At 45.6% G+C, this 17303-nt stretch overlaps 1 protein-coding gene across 1 annotated transcript in view; it reads right to left on the reverse strand.

Moving 5' to 3' along the window:
- COL23A1 (collagen type XXIII alpha 1 chain) overlaps positions 1-17303 on the reverse strand; it is a 284371-nt gene that overhangs the window by 37446 nt on the left and 229622 nt on the right. The window lies entirely within an intron of this gene.

The following is a 17303-nucleotide window of genomic DNA, read 5'->3' on the forward strand; positions in this document are numbered from 1 at the left end:
TTCCCAGAGGAAATGTGGTAAGTACTCTGGGACATGCAGATCTATTTACTATTGATTCCTGGGAAGCAATCTTTGTTCTGTACCTAGCCATTGTAAACCACTAAACCAGGGGTGGGCAATTATTTTGGGTGGAGGGCCGCTTACTGAGTTTTGGCAAGCCATCAAGGGCTGCATGACAGGCAGCCGGGGCAGATAATTATTAATTTTCTAAATTTTTTTAGGGGCCCCACAGGCTGGATAGAATAGCATGGTGGGCTGCATCTGGCCCACAGGCTGCATTTTGCCCACCCCTGCATTAAATGTATTGGGCTAGCCCATGGCTGTAAAGCAAGATGCTCAGGGAAGAGGGAAATGTAAGTGTTGGGAGGACAGTGGTTGTCCCATGCACAAGACTAGTGCTACCCTTCCTAACAACCCATGCAAAGCCTTTGGCTCTTGGTCAGCTACTTCTCAATAAGAATAGTTCAATAGCTCAAACCCAGAAAACATCAATGCACCTTAAATATCTGCCTAAGTTTCAGCATGTTCTTTATTGGATAATAATGGAAGTAAGCATGGTCTGAACTGTTTTGCTGAACCAGGGCCTTTGATTTTAGCCAACTGTACTTTGGAGAATAGCTACAACAGTGGTGAGGCCTCATCTAACTCTTCAGCAGAGCTATCTGCTATCTGCTAGCAATGGATGTCTGGTATGGCTCAGCCCTTCTTCAGTGCTGGTGAGCAGATGTCACTGAATCATGTAAGAAACCCAACAACTAGACCTTGACGCAAACACTTTGAGCCACATACTGATAAAAACAAAGTTGGAAAATGTCATTTGTGTCTTCAAACATGTGATTTTGATCTTGGGTATGTTCTCAGCCCTGAATAGGATGTAGCTTTGTGTCATCTTGTAAATTAAGGGCAAGAATCACAGCGTTATACCTTAGAGCCAGCACTCTTTTCTTTCTCAGATTTGCACATCATGGCTACATGTGTATAACATATGGTTCATCTGCCAGCATCTCTCTATAAACACACGGGGCTGAAAACTGCTCTCACATTACAGTGATGTAAATCTGGAGTTACTACTAAAGCAAACATAATTTGGACCGGTGTATTACACAACAAGATGTACTCAAGTTGTTCCATGTTTTCTAAATGAAACATTAGGGTAAAGATTTAGTTCTGCTCAAAGTCTTCTGTTGATGCAGTTAAGGCAGGGGGGTGGGGGAGATGAAAACTGAGCAAGAGGATCTCATGGATTGCATTTAAAAAAGTCTCCACCCGGCTGGCTGTTCCAAATATTAGTTTGCAGCAGCTGCAGAGATGTAGCATGAAAAGTTTGGAATAGGAACAATTGTGTTAGGAAAATGTGTTAAAACAGATGATGAAGTGCTGTGCCTCTATTACTGGTTATCAGATTAATTAAATCATTCCTAGAGCAGTTTACCAGAAACAAGGGCCAATCCTTACATACATAATAATTCTAAAGTGGCTTAAAATGTCCTCTACTGACATTTTTTTAATCTCCCCCTCCCCCACCCCAATCAAGTTCATCTAAAGATATGTGATTGGCACCAATTGTTAATATAAGTGACTAAATTGCCTCTAAGTTTACAGACTTGTGGACTGGATCAAAAGCTTTCCCACCTTCAAAAATCACATTCTCTGTACTTTACTCCAGCCCCTTTTCTAACCCAAGCTGTTCAGATCTATTTGAAAGAATCACCTACAAGTGCTACACATTGATTTTTCTCTGGGAATTCAAAGGAGATGCGTGTCAAAGTACCAGCAGCTTTAGATGCACCTTGTTCTCACATTCATGTACTTTAGAGAGATCTATACAAAGTGAGATTCTATTTTGCCTTTATGATAAATACACAAATTGTGGGTTTTCTATGATGTTTTAATCTTGTCAGAATAATATTATCCAGTGGTTCTTCCTTTTTTTGTTGTTGTTTTTTAGGGCATGAAAGGTAAGCAGACACGCGAGAAGAATTCCTATAGCATGCTGAGCTAGTTTTAGTTTGGTAAGCAAATATAAAGCAAATACGGAAACTGGAGCCAATTCCAGTTTTCAAAATATAACAAAACAAAGCCTCAAGGATTTAAGGATGGGGAAAAAAATCATGTAAAATCCAAGTCCAGCTGCTTTTACTTTGCTATTTTGTACCAATGCACAAAGTGGCATCCAGAAAGGAGAACAATACCTTTCTCAAGGTTAGCATTTGAAGGAAGTTGTTTAATAGCCAATATATGACAAAAGCCAGCTCAGACCAGATTTTCAAAAGGATCTTCATCTGAACCATTACATTTGAGCAGTCAAGATGATGCAGGCCTCACAACTGAGGTTTTCAAAATCCAATTATTTGTACCACCCAAATCCATGGGTGGGTAAGGGGGGACAAGGCATTAATTGAGTTAAAGTGAGTTTACACTTTATCCAGACAACTGCCCAAGCAAAGATGAAAGTTTATTGGGTCTAAAAACCGTACATGCCAATTAATAGGCAGCTTCTGAAAATGTGGTTTGCTTTGTCTAAGCTTTGAATTATCAAAAGCATCCGCATGCTGCCACTGTTAGCACATGCAAATGTGACTTCTACGCTAGGTACTTTGAGACTGAGCCTTTAGCTGGACTTCTAGGTAGTTTAAAAACAAAATGCTCCCCTCTTTGTGAGGCGAGACTCACCCTTCAGTACAACAAGCCCAAAGTCCAAGCACCATTCCTGTCCTATTAAATTTGGCAGGGCTTTGGCTGGGGACACTCTCTCTGTATGACAACCCATTTGAAACTTGGACAGTTGAGACTAATGACACTTGGGGAGCAATCCTCCAGATTCGGAGTGACACGTTTCTGCATCTGTTCGATTCAAGGGAACCTTCTCGAAGCCTTCAGGTTTGCAGCATCACAAGTAGTTTGAGAGGAGATGGATTAGGGAACAGAGGCAGGCAACACAGGTCAGAGGTAAATGGCAGAATTACCACTAAGCGGTACCTGCATGTGCACAGACCCGTTGGAGAAACTGGGAACCAGCCTGCTCTGTCAAAGCATGCTTCCTTATATTTTGAACATTAAGTATAGAATATAGTAAAACAACATGCAGGATTTGAGCTGCAGTGTGTACTAGGCCCCTAAATGTTGGCTCCATGACTACTTTTGGCATGTGGCATTTCAATGCCAGAGGATGCTGCTTTATTCATACATGTTCTGAAACAAGAAAAAATTGGCCATTTTGCCATTCAAAATGGGGAGGCAGAGAGCGTTTAAACAGCACTTCATTTCTCCTCCTCTCCCCCAACATGCACAAAGGATGAATGCCTGCCTCATAGGCCAGGTCTAGGTCTAATGAACCATTTCAATCCTTCAGCAAGCACAGAAGTGGCACCGAAGTCTTGTTGCTCTGGACAAGGATGACTTTTCCCCAGACACTGAATTGCTCAGATAAGTGCACCAAGTGACAGAAGCATCAGGGTACTGCAGTATTTCAGCATCAAAACACAATAATGAATGCGTTGAACAATAATGAATATGTTTGTCAGCTGGCTCCCAAACACTCTTCTTCCCTGGCTCCTTGCACTCTGACAGCGTCCGAGGAAATACAGTGTGGTCTTACCCTGCAGCTAGCAAAGTGAAGGTAGCGTATCACTAGCAGATGGCTGAAATAAATAAATTAAAAAAAAAAAAAGCCCAAAAATCTATGAGAAGTTTAGGGTTTCCCTTAGTTTGCTAACAAGCAGGTAACATAGTTTCTGCCCATTAGCAGCCAGGAGGTAAGAGCGCAGCTTGATTTCCCAGTGAACAGAAAAACCTGTATCACATATGGGCAATGCCACATTTATTGCTTGATTCTTTCCAGTAAGACTGAGGCCACTCCATGCGTTTTCTCTAAAAAAAAAACCCCAACAACCCAAGATGATAAAAACCAACTCCCCACTGTCTGACTATACTTAGAGCAAGTATAGACAATATCCAAGTTAGCTGGCCTTTTGCCTTTCCACTGCAGTAGCATATTTGCTGGCAGAGATGCGCTTGTGTTAACAACAGTTAGGATTGAAAAAAAAAAAAAGCCTAGAGTAAACAAATGTGGAGATTGCTAAGAGGACGGTTCGCCCGGCCTGGGAGTTTCTCCCAGAGTTAAGTGCTTCCTGCCATGTAGAGCAGGGGGAAATCCTACAGGCAGTTTAAACAAATCCAAACGCATGCATTTTGACCTCTTTCTCTGCAGCTTCGAAATAGGGTGAAACGTGGGATTTCAGCATGAGAACACAGGAGGCGAGAAGCGACTGCTGTTCAAAGGGGCTGGCATCACAAGCTCTCTGGAGCCACGGTCTGTGATGGTCTCAGTGCACTGAGACTGGTTCCAGAAACAGGATTACAAGCTAAACTTTTGCTGGTGTAACTGGATTTGTTGCAAGTGTGATGCTTTAGGACATTTTCATACTGACAAAAAGCATTACGGGTGGCACAATTCCACTCATTCTACTGATTGCTTTGGGAAACTGGTATAAACTCTTCCAGCAAAACAACTCATATCCTGGTATAAGCTGCTTTGCCTGTAAGGGATTTGGCAGATATACCAGCTAAACTTTTGATAGCAGACCCCTGGCTTCAATGAGCAGGCTTAATAGTGAATAGCCCTAATACCAGCAGACATACTTGTAAGATGACCGATACCTTGTCCTGCAAAACCAATGCACTGGTTCTTCTGTCTTCTTCCTGCAAGAGCGTAAGTGTAGCCTGCTTGCCAGTATGCCTGCCATGGCCATGCTGGAATCATTATCTGTCATTCAGCATATTAGCAAAAAATATCGAAGATTTTCCTAAGACATGGGTTTTACTTATGAAATGAATAATACCAGAAATTGCCTAATGCCACAGCATGACCATTAAGTATGTGCTTAAATGCAATTATTGCAAGAATCAATTCCCAAAAGCCCCCATGAAAAGGGATTCACAAACAAACTAACAGACAAAATCCACGGAGTTAGGGCATGCCGAGTAGGGAGTTCACCTGCAACAGGACTCTCCATGTCTCTAACCTGGATCCTACCAGCAATGGCCATAGTTAAACTTTGCACATTGCTGCAGCGACTATGGTTGTAGCGGCAATATGGAATGAGACCACTTCCCTGCAAAGTGGGAGGAAAGCCCCGCTCTGCACTTATTTTGCCAGTATAGCGTTACTGGTCAGGAGCATGGGAAAAATCACAGTCCCAGTTGATAGAGACATCAGCCAACACCTAAGAGGACCTTTTTTTGCCAGGATCGGGTATTCCGTTCAGTGATCTGGTTATAGCACCTAAATCTCCTTTTGGAGATTTGAGCTTTAATTCCTCTAGGCAGCTTTGGAAATCTTCCCTCAACATATGGCAGCCTGTCATCCTCCTTCAACAGCTGTCCACCGCTACTCAGGAAAACGAACAAGACAATTTGCTAAAGGAAAGCAACTACCACATGCAGAGTTTCAGCACTGGCACAAGACAACAGTGGTGCAAAATGGCAACTCTAATGCCTGAGCATTACACCAGAACCAGTCCTCAATCTTATGCCACCCAGTGTTTGCACTGGGGCTATTGCTTATCTATACGAGCCTGCAAGAGATTAGAGCAAAGGGGTAAAAACATCCTGAGATGGAGACTATTTCTGTCTCTTCAACAAGTCTACAATATTTACGCTGCATTTATGTTCGATAGGCTCCTATACATGAAACAAATCTAGCTTAGCATGCCCTACGGTTGTGAATTAGGTCTCTAAATGCTCCCATCTGCTCTAAAATTTCACACACAAGGTCTTCATCTAGAAATGAAATTTCATGGCTCCATTTCTTTAACAAATTGGGTTTTGAAGATCTTCTGCGCCAAAAACCTAAACGCTGAAAATTACTAGACAGGATGGTTGCACAACTGAAAAAAAAAAGTAATTTACAAAAGAATTGGAGCTTGTCATGTTTCATGTCCATAGATTTGCTTAAAAAAACTTTGGCAGAACAAAATTACAATGTAAGTCATGGCAACTAACTGATTTGGCAGCCAGGGAAGGAGCCCACTCTTCTTCCTAGCATACTTTCTGCAGAAATCAATACAAAGTTTTCATTTTGAGAAACTGCTCTGAGGAGCAGAGTCCCAAAGCAAAGCCTGGCAAATTCCTTCATGGCAGATTTAGCAGGGAAAGTCATGTGGGTTCAACTGTGGGTTCAGGTTTGCTTGTTAACATTTAAATGCATCACAGATTTTCTTGGCTAAGCAAAGATAACTTGTAAATATAAATATTTGCACAACAATAAGATACTCCGTGGGAAATGCAATAGCCTCCAAAATAAAATTAGCCTTTGCTTAGCAGTGCTTCAGTTTTAAAATGAAAGCCCAGAGCACAGCAGATGCTGTACAGTTAGCTAGTTGGCATGGCTTGTTTGCAGAGGGCCCAACTGCCCGCACCCCCAGACAGCAACATCAGCATGGAGTCCCATGGATCTCTTTGCAAGGCCAGGTGTCATGGAGAGATGCGACAGCCTGTAGGCAACTCTAATGTGCATCAACTTGCTCAACAGGCTTTATAATGAGGATAGCATATTCTGGTCCCTTCCCTTCCTGAAATTCCCACTACGCTGAGAGCCGGCGGGTGGGTTAGATCAGCTGAGGGTCCTCATACAAGATACTGCTCCACCCCAAACAAGGCCTTAGCGTGGGTTGAGTTGAGCTTTAGTGTCCAAAGCATTTTTCAGTGCCACAGAAACCTCACTTCGTATTACCTCACCTCCCTCTACTTGGGTATAACCTCCAGAGATGCAACCGAGTGACGCGCAGACCTCTGGCACTTCAAGCCGGCAAGGGGAACCATTCGTGTGAAAAGAACCAACAGGTGAGGCCCAAGGGGGAGTTTTAGTGCAAAGGTTTTGGAGCTGGTTGCAGTCCCAATGCAACATGAAGCAGGACATGGGTGGACAAATGGCCAGACGCCAGCCAGTACCCACAATTAATGCCTCATTGCCAGGACTCTCTCTGCTCCGTCAGTTCATTAAGCCCAAAGATTTATGTCCCTCATATTACTGCACTGGTGCTTAACAAGCACACCATGCTGCTCTGCCGAACAGCTCCAGGAAGGCATTTCTGCTCCAGCCATTGAGGAGAAGGATTTGGATCAATCAGCTTGGGGGTTCATTTCTCCACCTGAAAGGAAAGTGAGTGATCATGGAACAAGGTGCTAAGTAGCACAGTGGAGGTGTATTTAACCCAGCAAACTACTGGTGAGGAAGGGACTTGACATTTGTGAGGTTTGCCTGAACCTTTGCCCAGACGACTGCAGGGGGCAGTGACGATAATTAACACAAATTGCTCTCCTTCAGAGGTGGCCCTTGAAATAAAGCCCCCCATGGGAAGTCAGTGCTTTCCATACGGTCTGCAGCTCCAAAGGAAGTTCCGCATTACTCCTCCGAACTTGCTTGCTTCAGCAGACTGCCTGTAGGTGGCATCAAATAATACCTTACCCAGTGAAAAATGGGATGTTTCCTTTCACTACCCCAGTAATTGCCGTGAGCAGCAAGCCAATTTATTACAACCAATTCCAGGGGTGCTTCAGCGTTGCTTTGATTTTATGACTCTGCTTTTATTTCAAGCCAACTAGAGTTAGAGAAACAATCGCCTTGATAGTTGTTCCTTTAATCTGGAAGGGAAGGTGCAGATTGATGAATTGGGTCCTTTTTTCTTATTCCCTGGTTGATGCTCTTGTGCATAGAGTCAAAGACGGCCTCGAAACCAGCTGACATGCTGCAGCTCCCTGGGAAGCATGTGGCAAGGACAAGTTCCATGAAACCCATCCCTTGGATCCCATGAAATCCTGCAATACCACCTGACCCAGTGCAGGAAGAAATCCAGACAAGTACATTAAACTCCAGTGTCATACACAGAAGGCGCCAGAGACGGCTCTGGTAACATGGGAATCTTAAAATCCCTGGAGGTTGTTCCCCAGCATATTGCAGCTGGTGGAGGAGTCCTACTCAACACCAGAAGTAGGTGGTTGTTCAATGAATGATCTCCACACAGAGACACCATGGAAATGACATCTAGCACCTCCCTGAGAATGGAGACTTCTGTGTTAATAGGCTCAAGTTAATGTTTCCTGATCGTGTTCCCAGGAGCAAGAAGTGCCCAGACTGCCGGGCAGTTTGTAGCAATTCCTTGATGGAAACAGAGCAGAAAGTAACAGCAATTTGCTAGGAACTCGAGCCATAATGCTAAACAGACGGCAGCACTCTGGAACAAGCCCAGCCAGGCCAGTTGCAGGGGTCGCGCTATTTAACACAGGACAGCTAGTCCAAGTGCAGCTAGAGGTCTACCTTGCAGCCTCGCACTCTGTTGCAGGAAGTGTCACTCAAAAAAAGCGGTTTACAATAAAGGCCACGAGGTGCCTTTAACAGATGGAAGTGAGAGTTTGGATACGGCTTGATCTTCTACTGTTTCCTGAACCCTGCCTTTGCATCTTTACTGCGAGCTCCATGTCGATCCCCCCACCAAAACTACTCCCAGAAGTCGGTCTTGGAGCAACCCTAGTTCTCATGACACTTGCCCAGCACCTTTTGCTCTTGCAGCAGCTGAGTTACGAGTGAAATGCTTCTGTACACAGCATTTAGCTGCCTTCCACCCATTCACATCGTTTTCCCATTATTGCTTGGTTGGGTGCATCTTTCAAAAGCATCTGGAAGGAGAATGCAAAATAGCCCAAAGGTAGTGACAGGACTCAAGCTGATAGCAAGAGCTCCTGTATAGGACAGGAAGGAGGAGAGGTTGGATACTGTGAAAGAGACGCTGATCGGGACTAGGCCTGGCAGTTAGTTTTGACATATTCCATGTAAAGAGTGTTTCTGTAAGGATACTTTACTACAACTGGTCATCCAGACACAGTTTATATTAAAAATACTATGAAAAAAAGAGAATACAACCAACAGAACTGCCCAGACTGCTTGCTTCCCCTTCTAAAACACAGGGCCGTGTCGTAATGCAGGTAAAGGTCTTATTAACAGGGTCTAAAATCACGCACATGAGTTACTTTACCTACCGCTGAAGTAAACAGAACAAGCTGTGCGAGTAATGATCTTCCAATGGGGGCTTGCAGCATTACGAACTACAGTAAAGGATATGACACCATAACAAGAGCCTTAATATTTCAAAGACAGATGCAGGTTAGAGGAGACACCACACATGTGGCGTCTTAAAATGCTGAAGAGTTAAGCAGCTGCCCGGTGTCCTGTTCTGTGCGCGGGATGAATGGTGGCTATACAGTACCTGCAGCACTCCAGTATTGGACAAGCACTTGCATCCTGAACGGGCCTCCCTCAGTGCTCTAGTGAGATCTTGAGTTATTAGGACAGAGTGATTATTGCACAGATGTTGACAATCCATCAAATTTATCAGGCTGTCATGTTTTGAATAGCTTCTGAATCCCCCACTATGAGCAGTTCCTTGTGTCACTGTGTGTGTTGTGTTTCCAAGAGCTTAGCTAATCACATTGCTGGGAGCACTGGCTTTCTTGGGCTACTAATAATGACCACAGTCAGGACTAGGGGCTTCCAGTAAAGGTTTGTTCCTTGGCATCTGGTATTAATTTCTTGTAGACCAGCCTGTCTGCATTAACGCATTTATGAGGCTTGCATAAATGGCTTACGTGTGCTGAGTTATCTACAACAACCAAAATGTCTAATAGCTCAGGAAGAAAACTCAGTTGCCTGTGGTCAGCATTGAAAGCTGCCACCAGTTCCATTATGGAGTTTTTTACCAGTTAAAGAATGGATTCCTCTTTTGCATTCAGCCCTTGCCGCTCTGAGATATCCGTGGTCAAACAACACTGCGCTTCAATTTCTTTCTTTAAAATAAATTAACAACAGAATTTCCCATCCTCGTGTGCGGTGTTCCTGTTGCATCTCTACACAGAGACCAACCAAATTGAGTGGAACCACTCCAGATTTATCACAGCACAGCCAAGAGCAGACTTGAGTGCATTACATGGATCCTTTAAAAACGATTATGTTTTTAAGCCATCAACTTAGGTTCAGTTACAGCTTGTCAGATTGATCACAACCTTAATGGAACGGCCTTTCCCGATGAAGCGGGGGTCCGGGAACACACCTGAGCAGGCAGGTTTTACTGGGTGGTTATTCACGGGATGGGAGCAGTGCCACATGGAACGGAAGCACTGAATTAAGTCTTTTTGCTTCGTCTAGCACAACGGAGGCCTGATTTGCAAGTAGGGCTCTTAGGTACAAATAATAAACACTGGCAAGCAGCTTTTTTTAATGGTTTTGGGCATCATCAGTTTGTTCCATCAACATAAGTGGTTTTTAAGACCCAGCTAGACAAAGCCTTGCCTTGGATGACCTAGTTGGGGATATTTCTGCTTTGAGCAGGGGGTTGCACTAGGTGACCTCCTGAGGTCCTTTCCAACCCTTGTTTTCTATGCCGCGAAGTACTGGCTTTTCAAAATGAAGGTGGTTACTATAAAGGCTTGAGGTATTGCAGCAGTTTGGGGAAGGCAGCTGAATTTTTACATGTCCCTTTACTCTCATTCCTTGAGTTTATGCTTCAGCGAATTGGGGTTTAATTGGCCACGCTTGAGAACCGTCCCCCTCTGCTCGTTCCCAAGAAGGCCCATCAAGGTAAAAAACCAAGGAACAATTTTCTCTGGGCTCCCGCCTGCAACTCAAAACCAGGCTTACGCTCAGATGGACACCACCCATGTGCAACTATGAAGACTCACTAACATACAAGGAAGGCTTATGAAAACCAGCGAACTCCGCTTTCATGCCCTCTTTTTTTTTTTTTTTTGGTAGTTCTCTCCCCAGCTCTCTCTTGACCCTGGTATGAAGCAGCTTCTTTGTTCTTTAATACATCTCATCTGGGTGAGGTCACACTCCTCTGCTTGGGACCTCCCTGTTATTGCTGCACGATGATTAGGATGTCACGGAAGAGTTGCTGCAGGTCAGGAACGAGCAGGAGAGGCCAATGGAAGACCTCTGAGAAAAGCTCCAGATCTCAAAGGTCCATTGCAACAAAGGGAAAACTCCAGTCCAACAGCAAGTGAACTACTATATCAAGGGAATCATTTCCTAGTACCAGTGAGAGGCTCAAATCCAGCGTCAGCACTGAACCCCTATCCAGAGAGGGGCTGATGCTTCTCAAGTTTGCCTCTAAATCTTGGCTCAGCCTGGATCCTTTGTACTGGTTCTGCTCTTTATGGACAGAGAAAGCCAGGGTTTGGGGTCCTACCCATTTCTTCTCACGACTTTGGGTGGCTTTTCACAGGGGAGGGAAGGAGCACATTTTCCAAGTGACATCTGTGGTTCTCTGATAAAGCAAAACGCTTTGCTGGTTGCTGGCACTTTGATGTGGCCCACTGCATGGGGACGCCAGTGACCAGGTCTCCTTGCGGGACCAAGCCCTGCAGTTGGTCCTCGCTGCTAGAGTCCTGGGACGCATTTCCAAATCAGTAACCCCAGCACCCTGCTTGGGCAGAGGTGGAGTCGTCTGAAAGACTCTTCGGCCAGCAGCTTCTTCCGCTCCCCAGGAGCAGGACTGGGACTGCAGGGGCCATGTGGTCAGGCTGCCACGGCACAAAGTTGGGGGTGGAGGGAGAGCACAGCAGCCTGGGGGCAGTTTCTTTGCATGGGGTCTCACCCTTTCTAAATGCTGTAGCCTCTCACCCCCAGCTCCCTGGGGAACAATGCCCTAGAGAGCTTCCCTACCCGTCCGTCTAGCCTGCTCTGGAGGTTTCCAAGCCTCTTGGTCAGAGTTCACGTCATTTGCCCTGATATAGTCCCCAGCCCCAGAGCACTGTGCCAGGAGACACTGATGGGTACAATCTGCTGCTAAAAGCATCAAGCAGCCAGGGTTCATTTCTTCCATTTGAATTCATTAAACAGTTAATAATGGGAAGGTTTGACTGCATTGAAAGGTTAGCTGGAAAGGTCTGCATGGAAGATTGCTCCTGCATCTGGTCTTCATTTTCTCTCTCCTCTCTCCCCAGATGAGGCTGTCTGCACTGCCACGGTGAGCGATAGAAAGCACCCCCTGCCCTGGTTTTCTTTAAAGCCGATCTGTATATTTCTATTTTGGCTTTATGAGGACAAATTCCCACCAACAAGCAGATTTCTGGGCAGCTTATCAAATCAACAGCAACTGCTCCACGCATCAGGAACTTGCTAAGCTCCCAAATCAAGGGCAACGGAGCTGAGCAGAGAGGAGGAAGCACCGCAGGCCACATCTTGCCACCCTTCCTCTTCTGCAGCAGTACTTCCTTCCTGGCTTCAGGACTGATGAACCTGGACACCCAACCTTACTGAATCCATGCCCACGGGACGACATTTCAGTCAATTAAGAACCCAGTTTCAGTTCCCTGGGGCCTTGTCCTTTCTGCAGGCATTTATCCTCCGAGAGAAGTTCTGTTCCAATAATCACTTCCGCAAATCCAAAGTCCTGTTCAGGGCCAGAGACCTCACTTTGTGATGAAGTAGAATCTGCTTTGGCAGAGGTGGAAGCAGCAGCTTCCTGATTTTCTAGGACTATTCAATCCAGGCGCAGCTGTCAGGTCCTTCCAGTAGACGGCAACAGAAGGGGTGGACCGGGAGGATGAGTCCAGGCTGGTGGTATTCATGTTATGATGCCTCATGTCACCTTCTGCCAGACCCATCACCCCCTCCATGCATACCCTTCTCCATCATTGGCACATCATGGTGACCAACCACAGCACCAGTGTTTAATGCTCACTTCGCACAGGGAGACAGGCCTGTTCAAATGTTTTGCAACCTTCTCACTCGGACCTCTGGCCAAAGACCTGATATGCAAGCTGTATATGGAGACCCAAGTGTGATGTTTATACCTAGGTCTATTCAGGCAAGGTTCATTGAGTGGATGTGATATCTTTTATTAGACCAACTGAGTAGTTGAAAAAAACGTTCTTAGCAAGCTTTCAGGCACAGTCGCCCTTCTTCAGGAGCGTCTGCTGGTCTGTTCATGCATGTTTACGACGTGTATTGCGGTGAAGTCTAGCAAAACCCATCATCGATCAGAAGTGCACAGCGCTCAGCGCTGAGCAGTTACACTGTGCCGTGGATATAACACCGAGTGCCCAATTACTGCTGACCACATGCTACTTTTCACAACCGTTAGGTTACTTCTGCGCAGAGAAGAATGCGATGGAGTTCAGCATTTTCTTTCTTTTCTGTCCTGAGCCGTTGGTTTTACAGCATTGCTTTCAGCTGTTCCACTCTTAGTGACAGTGGCTGTGGGCATTTACACAATGGCTCACAGCCGCCCCCCACCCTCCCATAAATGGTTCGCATTCAGAGATCTTCGGCTAACAGCTTCATTACGCTCTAAATATTGGTAGTTAACAAGTACAACTTTTCCACAGCCGTGTCTTACTCTGATGCGTGCATGTTGTTATTAAGAGCTGGGTTTTGAATCTCTACTTTTCTTTTGCGTTAAATACACTTTGCTTTCTCTCACTCAGGGCACAATTCTCGCATACTGTGTCCGAAACAGCACAGTCGGCTCAGGTGTTACTGAGAATGTATCGGAGGACAGAAAAAAAGGGGCAACACCCAAATCCCTGTCCAAGGCTATAGGAGCCCTGTGAGCATTTTGAGCTTTCCTCTCTTTCTAAACGAATGTGTTGTTCTGGTTTCCCCAGCCCCCCTGCTCCTTTCCCCCATCATGGGCAGGCTGGTGCCAGTGAGACTTAGCAGAACCGGCCTTCTGGTCTGCTCCACAAAGCCACTGAAAGGATTTTTTCCGGCTGGCCAGTGGCTGAATACAATGGCTTGCTTTGGTTGGCCCTTGATGGTGTCTATGGCTTGGGTCCTTTCCATCTGCTTTTCACCTCCCCTGTGGATTAACTGCTTAACACCCACTTGCTAGATCCCGTGCTGTGGGGACACTACTCAGAAGGAGTTTAACCCCTGGGAACGGGTTGCACGCAGCTTTGCTGCTGCTGGGCAGCCTGCAGAACGCTAGGGGGCACTTCGAAACTTGAGAAGAAAACCGGCTCCAGGGAGAGAGAGAGCCCAGCCAGCCAGCCGGGACTCTCGCATCCAGGCAGTTCTGGTCCACCAGGCACATACGTCTGGTCCTGGAAAATTAATTTTGAAAAACAAATATCCACCAGCAATGACAGACTTTGCATGCACACCGTGACAAGCAAGGAGCTGCCGTGCTGCTGGGGAGTGAAGCACTTGAGTCTTCCCCGATCCCAGGTGAGGGCAGATAGAGAAACTGCATGGTGCACTTGCCAGTTCAAAAACACCTTTCCCAGTCCTCTTGCTGTCAACTGTTCATCTCGGCTTGCTCTCAGGGCAGCAGATGCTAGCTTGAGGAGGTCTCAGATACGTCCGTGGAGGATGCTGACTTTCTGCTAACAAGCAAGAGGCCCAGTATTCGAACTAGGGGTGGAGGGAACCCTTATTTTTATAGTGAAACCAATATAATTCACACTGCCCAAAGGCAGCTTGGGTTCAAATACTGTCCACTTTGAGATGCAAGTACAGCTTTGTTTTAAACTCATCCATTATGGCATTATAGCCAGCAGATGTCCAGAAGATTTGGAAACAGGCAAGTAATTTGCAGCTCCAAGAGGACCCTTTCCTGCCTCTTCACCCAAATAATGTAGCTGAGGGTAAGAGGGTAACTGGATTCTCCTTCTGATAGTGTGAAGTTGCAAGGTGGTCTTGGGGAGCGGGGGAGGGTGATGTGAACTCCATGCGCTGCCCTGAAGGAGCAGTGCAGTGCAATGTCACGCAGAGGTGGCACGTTGCAAGGTGGGAACTGTGGTTCATTCGCCATTACATGAAATCCCTGAGCCCGAGCAGCCCGCGCAGGAAGAAACGCAAGCTAAACTCACACAAACCATCGCTACCTGGAAAACCTAAAAAGAAAAAATCCATCCCACTGAGACAGGCAAAGCTGTTCCGCCTGGAGTGGAGGGTCGGACTAGAAGACCTCTTGAAGTCCCCTGCAGCTCTGTTTTTCAAAACACAGTGCCTTCGATGCAAATGCATCCTTTCTTGCTCCACCTGCTCCTGCATTCTTATCTCTGGGAGAAGCAATGTGGCAATGGCCTTTAACATGGACTAGATGCCACTAGTCCTGTCCCCGAGGGCCACAGACTTCAGCAGCAAAGCTGTGCTGGTGCCCCTCTCAACTGCTGCTGAAATGCAAAACTATTAACTAGAGCTCAACTAAGCGACTCTGCCTTCAATTCTGGCAGCCCAGTGCTTGCAGCACACACGCTTTGTGGCCAAATTCACTCCCAAGAGATACAGCCTCTGATTCAGCAAAGCACATGAGCATCTGGTTCAAGTTAAACATGCAAGTACTCCATCTGCACTCAGAAAGGCTTCTGCTGCTTAGGCTTAAGCTAACTGATGTCCATATTGACCCTAAATACAGGCCAGTTGTCTGTCTGGTACTATGATAAAATCTAGCCTGGTATAATAAAACGTTAACACCCTCAGTCACATCAGCCAGTATATCTTAGCACTTCCATCCATTCAGTGGATTCGTCCACAGGAAAGCCTATTGGAACATGGTGCACAGCCATTTCTCCATTAAACATATTTGTAAAAAAAAAAAAAGATAACTTTGCAGAGCCCAGTCAGTCCTGCTCACAATTCACTTAAAGACATGGTTTCCTGGAACCACGGCAAGTGTTTGAGCTGCACAGCACAAGGAGGAGTGGGCAACTCTCCTACCTCTGCTCTTTTACACTTGATTATTCCCATACAGCAAATCTAACTCCATCATTTTCAAACCGCTTCTAGATTGAAATCGGTTTTATACCAAGTTTCAGCCCCAGGCTCGAGACTTAACTCTCAGGACTGTAACTACGGCAGGCTGATTCTGCATTTTCTGTACACACAACACTGACACTGAAACCAGCGGAAATTTAGGGACAGTCTTTGAATTGTTAATAGCAACTTGAATTACTACGTGCGCAGGAAAGAGTTTTGAACACAACTAAAGGCCTGGTCTATATGTTCTAGGTACTTATATGACCTCCATTATCCCTAAGCAACGTGAATGCACTGCGATCCTTAACACAGGGGTGTTTTGGATAGGAAGTTACCCCCTCTTACTCCAACGAAAAGACGAGGAACCAAGGTACAAATGGATTTAGCCACTTGACCACGGCCATACAAGAAGCTTGTAGCAGACAACCAAGTCTTTCCAAGTCTCAGGCTAGTGCTGCAATCACTGGACCCTCCTTCTCGTCTAATTCTGCAAGCACAGCTCTAAGCACTGAAAACATAAATGAAGATCTACATACCTGCTTTCCTCAACGTGCTGCTCTGATCCCGCTGACTCTCCTGAATAAGGGCCCAAAGCTGTACGAGTTCAACGAGCTTGCTACCAACACAGTTTCAGCCCTGGCTCAGGCAGGGACAGATGGTGGACTGGCAAGTCGCAGGTTTTGTATGACTGGAGGAGGAGTTTTCCTTGGCAAAACCTGATGCGGGCCCAGCCCAGATCTAATCTCATAGTCGCAGACATTAGAGTATAAACAAAGGGGAGAGAGGTACAGGGAGCACATAAGGGAGAAAACACTCAAACTGTTTCACTTCTTCGGGTACTAGAGAGAAGCCATAGTGTCTCAAGGAGGTCACTGACCTTCTAATCCCTGTCAGTGTAATTAAAATCCAATCAGACCAATGGACTGAGTCTAAGTTCTCCACAATGAAGGGAATGCATCTCGGAGGAGCCAGCGACATAAGGCACAAAGACAGATATTTTCCTACCCCTTGCCATTTTGAGAGACAACACCTGTCTATCTGGCACAGGGGAATGATTTTAATTCATGCAAGAAAATCGTTTCCATAGAAAGAGCTACAAAAGGAAGGGGCATTTGCAGTGTTTTCTCTTCTAAGCATTTTACAACATTTACTCCTGTCCAATTTTGAGCCAAAGTCTCTCTTCTGAGGGGCTAACAACGCAGCTGTCTTGCCATCTGAAACTGGCATTTAGAAGGTCCTGTAAGCGATCGTGGATTCCTGCCTCAGAAGTTTTGAGGATCCTTTGAGTGTTGATCCACACAATTACAGGAGTAAAATCATGTTTCTTCTTGTTGTCTTAGCATTAAAATTAATACATTATACTTCTTCAACCCGCCTTACTCAGACTCAATTCTACAAAGAGAGCACCTCTCATTAGCTCCATGCATGTGCCTAAATCTAATCCCCGTTGTATTGCATATGTCCTCATCTCAGGATACTTTGCAGCCTTAAACATATTGAGCGAAGATAATGAGAAAAGTTCTTGAGAGCACGCACAGTGGGCAAA

The sequence above is a fragment of the Crocodylus porosus genome, unplaced genomic scaffold, assembly GCF_001723895.1.
Source record: "Crocodylus porosus isolate Cpor-Errol unplaced genomic scaffold, CroPor_comp1, whole genome shotgun sequence".
NCBI classification, from domain to species: Eukaryota; Metazoa; Chordata; order Crocodylia; family Crocodylidae; genus Crocodylus; species Crocodylus porosus.